At 54.0% G+C, this 6,832-nt stretch overlaps 1 protein-coding gene across 1 annotated transcript in view; it reads left to right on the forward strand.

The window, feature by feature from the left end:
- Window positions 1-6,832, forward strand: part of LOC136387782 (butyrophilin-like protein 1) — an 87,794-nt gene that overhangs the window by 18,711 nt on the left and 62,251 nt on the right. The gene's annotated exons all lie outside the window — the stretch shown is intronic.

Here is a 6,832-nt window from a genome sequence, read left to right on the forward strand (position 1 = left end):
CAGGCCCCTCAGGTTGTGCTGGGCAGTTGCCTCACATCTGGAGAGGGGACCCCAAGAGCTCTGGGTTGTCCCACACCAGGGCCACCTTGGCTGTCAGTCTGCCTCTGCCCCGTCCGTGTGCACCTACAGCCCCCACGTCCCTGGGTGTCCCTGGTGCCCACATCTCTGTGGAGGGGGGTTGTCACCAGGCAGAGCAATAGTTAGAAACCTGGGGAAGTGCCCCCTGTAGGGACTGCTGGGGGGTTCCTATATGAGCCCCTCCCCCGGGCCCATTTGTCCTGGGTCCTGTGACTCTCGGTAGCCCTGTCCTCCCCTCCCTTTCTCATTCCCCCCTGACCTGGGGACCTTTCAGAGAGACTGGCCTCTGTGGACTGATCCTGGCTGCTCACTGGGGGACTGGGGACTCCTCCCTCCCTCCCTCCTTCTCGTGTCTGGGCTTCTGGGACAGCAGTTGTCACCCTGCTGTTCCTCCTCCTTTAGTCCCCTCCTGACTGGAGTGGGGGCGGCTCCCCCTGCCTCAGACCCCCACCCGCAGTTCCGTCACCGTACAAACAGCCCCTTTACAACGTGGAGCCGTCTCCGTGGAATTCTGCTTCCTGCGGGGACCCTCGGTCTCCACTCTTCTCTCCTCGCCCTCAGCGGGCGGGCACGGGCTGGTTTCCCGCGAGGGGAGGGGAGGCTCCCTCACTCGGGGCTGTGCTCCGTCTCACAGAAACCGGGGCAGAGTCTCTGCTTCCTTCTCCTCCCCCCCCCCCCCCCCCCCGGGGCTCAGCCTTCAGCCCCTCCCCCTGCCTGACCGTCTGGCTCCGGCCTCTGAGTCAGTGTCCCAGGCTTTCACCGAGGGGTCAAGTGCCCACCGGCCTGGCCGTTCTCAGCTTCCCATTGCCGGGCGATCTGGAGCGTCCCCATAGGGACCTGCCCCCCGGGGAGGGTCAAAGCTGGGAAGTGAGCCACTTCTCCACCACGCTCCCCTGTCCTCCGTTCGTGCGGCCACAAGGGGGCAGCAGAGCCCCACGGCCCCTGGCTAGTCCTGACTGGCCGCCGGTCTACTGTTGCCGGGGTTACTGCCCCACCCACACAGCGCCCTCCTTCAGGGCGCGTCCCACGTGGGGTGGTCCTGTCTCCTCCCTCTGAGACCTGCGGCTTTAGAGAAGATTTCTGCAGCAGCGGGTTCGGAGCGCGGGGTCTCCAGACTCTTTGGGTCACAGCCTCCATCCAGGAACGTACTTTGACCACGGAGTTAACTATTATGTTGTAAACGTTGTACAGATAACACGGTAAAAGAGATAAGAGCAAGCTCTGAATTTTTAAAAACAATTTTATTCATTGATTTTAATGGGGGAAAAGAGCCAGAAGTATCAACTCATAGTTGCTTCACTTTAGTTGTTGATTGGTTTCTTGTTGTATGTCCCTTGGGGGTGTATGCCAGGGGGGTTTTGTGGTGACCTCAGCTTTTCAGGTTGACACTCTATCCACTGCGACATTACGGGCCAGGCAAGAGTAGCTTTTTCTCTTCTTTTCTTTTCTTTTTTTCCTTCTTTCTTCTTTTCTTTTTTTAAAATTTATTTTAGTTATTCATTTTAGGGAGAAGAGGCGGGGGGAGCAGGAAGCATGAACTCTCACGTGTGGTGTGCCTTGACCAGGCAAGCCCAGGGTTTCAAACTGGTGACCTCAGTGTTCCAGGCTGACATTTTATCCACTGTGCCACCACAGGTCAGGATCCCACACGGTCACTTTTTGAAATAACAGCTCACTCATATTCACCTTTATTAAATGGCTTAGGTATTTACCCGGAGCTGCTCTGAAAGTGTTGAAGCAACTGAAAGATCAGAGGCGCTGTTAAGGAGGGAAGCGAACTACTCACCTCGTTAGCGTCAGGATACTTCATACTAGAGCAAGAAACATCACTCCTGGTTAGTGAACAGCTTTTATTAAAAAAAAAAAAAGACTTTACAGAGAGGTGAGGGGAACAAGAAATAATCAATTCATAGTTGCTTCACTTTAGTTATTCACTGTCGGATGTGCCTTTACCAGGCAAGCCCAGGGTTTTGAACCGGCAAGGTGAACATTCCAGGTCGGTGCTCTATCCACTGCCCACCACAGGTCAGGCTGTGAACAGCGTTTATTTCTTTATTTGTGTGTGTGTGTGTGTGTGTGTGTGTGTGTGTGTGTGTGTGTGTGTGTGAGAGAGAGAGAGAGAGAGAGAGAGAGAGAGAGAGAGAGAGGAAGGGAGAGAAGCATGAACTCACAGTTACATCACTTGAGTTGTTCATTGGTTGTTTCTCATGTGCGCCTAGACAGGAGCTCAGGCTGAGTCAGTGACCACTTGCTCAAGCCAGGGACTGTGGGCTTCAAGCCGGTGACCTCTGGGTTCAAGCCGGCGACCCTGTGGTCAAGCCGGATGCCTGGGGACTTGGGACCTCAGCATCCCAGGCCCAGTGCGCTCCACTGAGCCACCACCGGTCGGGCAGGACAGCATGTATCGTTAAAGCAGCCGGGAGGGGACGCCAGGGTGTGGGGAGAGGGCAGCGAAGTTCCCTGCTGATGTCCTTCCTGACAGCGCTTCCCGCGTCCTTCCTTCCGGTGTTCCTCAGGAAAATCTGCTGTCACCCCTCCCCCCAACACGGAATCAAAGGGCTGGGATTCTGGGGAGATAAGCTTCGGGCCCCATCATGCTGGGGCGTTTCTGAGTCCAAGGTCCCTTTCTGCTGCTCCAGGCCGGGACTAGTGAGTGCGCAGACGGGGTGGGCGGGCTGGGGGTGGGCGCAGGGTTCTCTTTGCGGCTCTACCCCCCCCCCCCCAAAGTTCCTGGATTAAGGGTTATGGATGGCAGGGCGCTGCTTTTATTTAATCTGTATTTGCATGTGGGAGAACGGAGAGGCAGGAATATAAATATGGTCGCCCAGCCCGTGTGCTGCTGAAGGGACGCCTCCGCCAAGGAGCCGACGACAGGTTCCTGCGTGCTCACCACGTTCCAGATACGCGGGCAGGACACAGTGCCTCTTCTCGTGGATGTCACAGACACCCCACAGATGAGCCCACGTCAGGGCCGTGAACAGGGTGCCACCAACCCCTCGTCCAGTACGGGGCAGGCCATGGGGGCCGGGAGAGTGGTGAAGGCCCCCAGGGGAGGGGCACTAGGTGAGACCGCAGGAGAGAGTCTGGTGGACAGAGAGCGGGAGCACCAGTGGAGAGGTCCTTGCTGGGAAAGCTGTGAGTGGGAGGACCTCCCCTGAGGCCAGGGAGGGAGCACTGGGGGTGGGGGGAGGGAGGACGAGGAGGTCAGACAGGCCCCAGAGGCCTGAGCCACAGAGAAGAGGTTTAGACAGAGGAATCCCTCCAAGGACAAGGCAGAGAGTTCTCAGAAGCTGACTTGAGGGGACCTTGTCCTCGGAAGGACAGTGAACCTGAGGAGGTGAGGCTGGACATGAGTCAGGGACCCCCATGGGGTGGCCGCGGCTTGGGCTGGGTGACAAATGAAGGTGGCTTGGAGCCAGGTGCTGGCTGTGGCTCTGGACAGAGAGCACAGCATCTAGGATGGCCCCAAGCATCTGGCAGAGAAAACCAGGGGACACAGGCACCCCTCACTGGGACAGAACAGTGCTGGAATGGGGGCTGCAGAAAAAGACCCTGAGCTCAGAGGTTTTCCCTGGGGCCTTTCCTGCATATTCTGCAGCCTGGCAGGACAGGGTCTGAGCGGCTGTACTCAGGCCGTGGGCGATGCCAAATATTAGTGTTGGGCAGATAAAATATATTATGTTCACTTTGTTAAAGACAGCGCTGCCCACGTGAGGCCGTCGCCCAGGTGATATTAATGTGTGTTGAGAATCCTTGTAGCCTGGGGCTTGGTTTTGGGATTAAGCCTTTCCCACCCTTTTTGATGTGGGGTGGTACAATCCAATCATGCCTCAGAGAAGTGACTTTGTATTAGAGACTTCCCTATTTTGTATATTGGATTAGAGGTTGTGAAGCTACAATATAAAATGGGTACGGAGCGGGAGCTTGCTCTCTTGGTTCCTGGGATGATTAGAGGAGAGAGCAGAGCAGGAGGCCACGTGGAGGAGGCCAGGAGAAGCAGCCAATATGGCGGAGTGCTGAGTGAGATGCCAGTTTGTGTAGAGTTTGTATCTGGGATAAGGAAGGAGATGGGGAACTGAGGAGATTAAGGCTGGTGAGCTAGAAACCTTTAATTCTAGGAAACTCGGTGTAAAGCCAGGAGCCACGGCCAGGACCACAATCAAAGCAGCCCAGCCCATGCAGGTTCGCATTGGATTCGGACAGTCGGTAAAGAAACAACGGAGCCACAAACTGGTGGGCCATAGTCTTTAATCCTAGCTTGCACTCGGCGGGCAAGTAAAAATACACACTGGGCTCCAAAACCCAATCACATTCAGTGCTCACAAAGCCACTGACTTATCCGAGTTTCCTAGAATCAAAGGTTTCTAGCTCACCAGCCTTATTCTCCTCAGTTCCTGTTGGGCAGATAAAATGTATTATGCTCACTTTGTTAAAGAGGTCGTTGCCCAGGTGGTATTAATGTGTGTTGGGGTGGGCTAAAGGCAGGCAGAATCCTTGTAGCCTGGGGCTTGGTTTTGGGATTAAGCCTTTCCTACCCTTTTTGGTGTAAGGTGATACAATCCTATCATGCCTCAGAGAAGTGACTTTGTATTAAGAGACTTCCCTATTATGTATATTGGATTAAGGGTTTGGATTTCTACACTATAAAATGGGAACGGAGCAGGAGTTTGGCTCTTGGTTCCTGAGGTTAGCATGAGAGAGCGGAGAGAGGAGAGCCAGCAGCTAAAGGAGGCCACGTGGAGGAGGCCAGGAGAAGCAGCCAAGATGGCGGAGTGCTGAGTGAGATGCCAGTTTGTGTAGAGTTTGTATTTGGGATAAGGAAGCAGATGGGGAACTGAGGAGAAGAAGGCTGGTGAGCTAGAAACCTTTGATTCTAGGAAACTCGGATAAGTCAGTGGCTTTGTGAGCACTGAGTGTGACTGGGTTTTGGAGCCCAGTGTGTATTCTTACTTGCCCGCCGGGTGCAAGGTAGGATTAAAGGCTATGGCCCATCAGTTTTTGGCTCCATGGTTTCTTTACCGACTGTCCGAATCCAATGCGAACCTGCATGTGAATGGCCACGATGGCGGCTCCTGGCCTTACAGTTCCCATCTCCTTCCTTATCCCAGATACAAACTCTGCACAAACTGGCATCTCACTCAGCACTCCGCCATCTTGGCTGCTTTTCCTGGCCTTCTCCACGTGGCCTCCTCCCGCTGCTGGCTCTATTCTCTCTGCTCTCTCATGCTAACCTCAGGAACCAAGAGCCACAAACTTCCGCTCCGTTCCCATTTTATAGTGTAGAAATCCAAGCCCTTAATCCAATATACATAATAGGGAAGTCTCTAATACAAAGTCACTTCTCTGAGGCATGATAGGATTGTACCACCTTACACCAAAAAGGGTGGGACAGGCTTAATCCCAAAACCAAGCCCCAGGCTACAATGATCCCCAACACACATTAATATCACCTGGGCGACGGCCTCCTCGTGTTATCTTTAACAAAGTGAGCATAATACATTTTAACTGCCCAACACTCGGATAAATCAGTAGCTTTGTGAGCACTGAATGTGAGTGGGTTTTGGAGCCCAGTGTGTGTTTTTACTTGCCCGCCGGGTGCAAGCTAGAATGAAAGAAAATGGCCTATCAGTTTTTGGCTCCATTGTTTCTTTACCGACTGTCCGAATCCAATGTGAGCCTGCATGGGCCGGGCTGCTGTGATAGTGGCCCTGGCCGTGGCTCCTGGCTCTACAATTAGCAAGCCACAGGGTCCTGACCACTCAAGTGTGGACAGGCCAGGGTCTTGGAGTCAGTCCTGAAAGGTCCTTGTGCCTGGTGTGAACCCTCGGAAGCCTGGTTGTGGGGGTCTTCTGTGTCATTTGTTGGTGAAGAGAAGACAAGCAGCTGTACTGGCCAGTTTGTATAATTCTCAGGCCAGGGTGATTACCAACCAACAGGGGTCACTTCTGTCATGGGCAGACCTAAGCACATGACTGTGCCACACTCAGTCCTACCTGTGGTTTAGAACAAACCCTGGCTAGCTGGCTCAGTGGAAGCGTCCACCCAGCCTGTGGAAGTCCTGGGTTCAAATCCAGGTCAGGGCACACAGGAGAAGTGCGCGTCTGCTTCTCCACCCCTCCCCTTCTCCGTCTCTCTTCCCCTCATGCAGCCATGGCTTGAAAATTTCTAGCAAGTTGGTTCCCAGCTCTGAGGATGGTTCCATGGTGTAAAGCCAGGAGTCACAGCCAGGGCCAGGGCTATCAGGGCTGCCATCACAGCCGCCCAGCCCATGCAGGTTCGCATTGGATTCGGACAGTCGGTAAAGAAACAGCGGAGCCAAAAACTGGTGGGCCATAACCTTTAATCCTACCTTGCACCCGGTGGGCAAGTAAAAATACACTCTGGGCTCCAAAACCCAGTCACACTCAGTGCTCACAAAGCCACTGAGTTATCCGAGTTTCCTAGAATCAAAGGTTTCTAGCTCACCAACCTTATTCTCCTCAGTTCCCCATCTTCTTCCTTATCCCAGATACAAACTCTACACAAACTGGCATCTCACTCAGCACTCCGCCATCTTGGCTGCTTCTCCTGGCCTCCTCCACGTGGCCTCCTTCCGCTGCTGGCTCTACTCTCTCCGCTCTCTCATGCTAACCTCAGGAACCAAGAGCCAAGTCCCGTTCTGCCCCCATTTTATAGTGTAGCTTCACAACCTTTAATCCAATATACAAAACAGGGTAGTCTCTAATACAAAGTCACTTCTCTGAGGCATGATTGG

The sequence above is a fragment of the Saccopteryx leptura genome, chromosome 1 (assembly GCF_036850995.1).
Source record: "Saccopteryx leptura isolate mSacLep1 chromosome 1, mSacLep1_pri_phased_curated, whole genome shotgun sequence".
In the NCBI taxonomy this organism is placed as follows: Eukaryota; Metazoa; Chordata; class Mammalia; order Chiroptera; family Emballonuridae; genus Saccopteryx; species Saccopteryx leptura.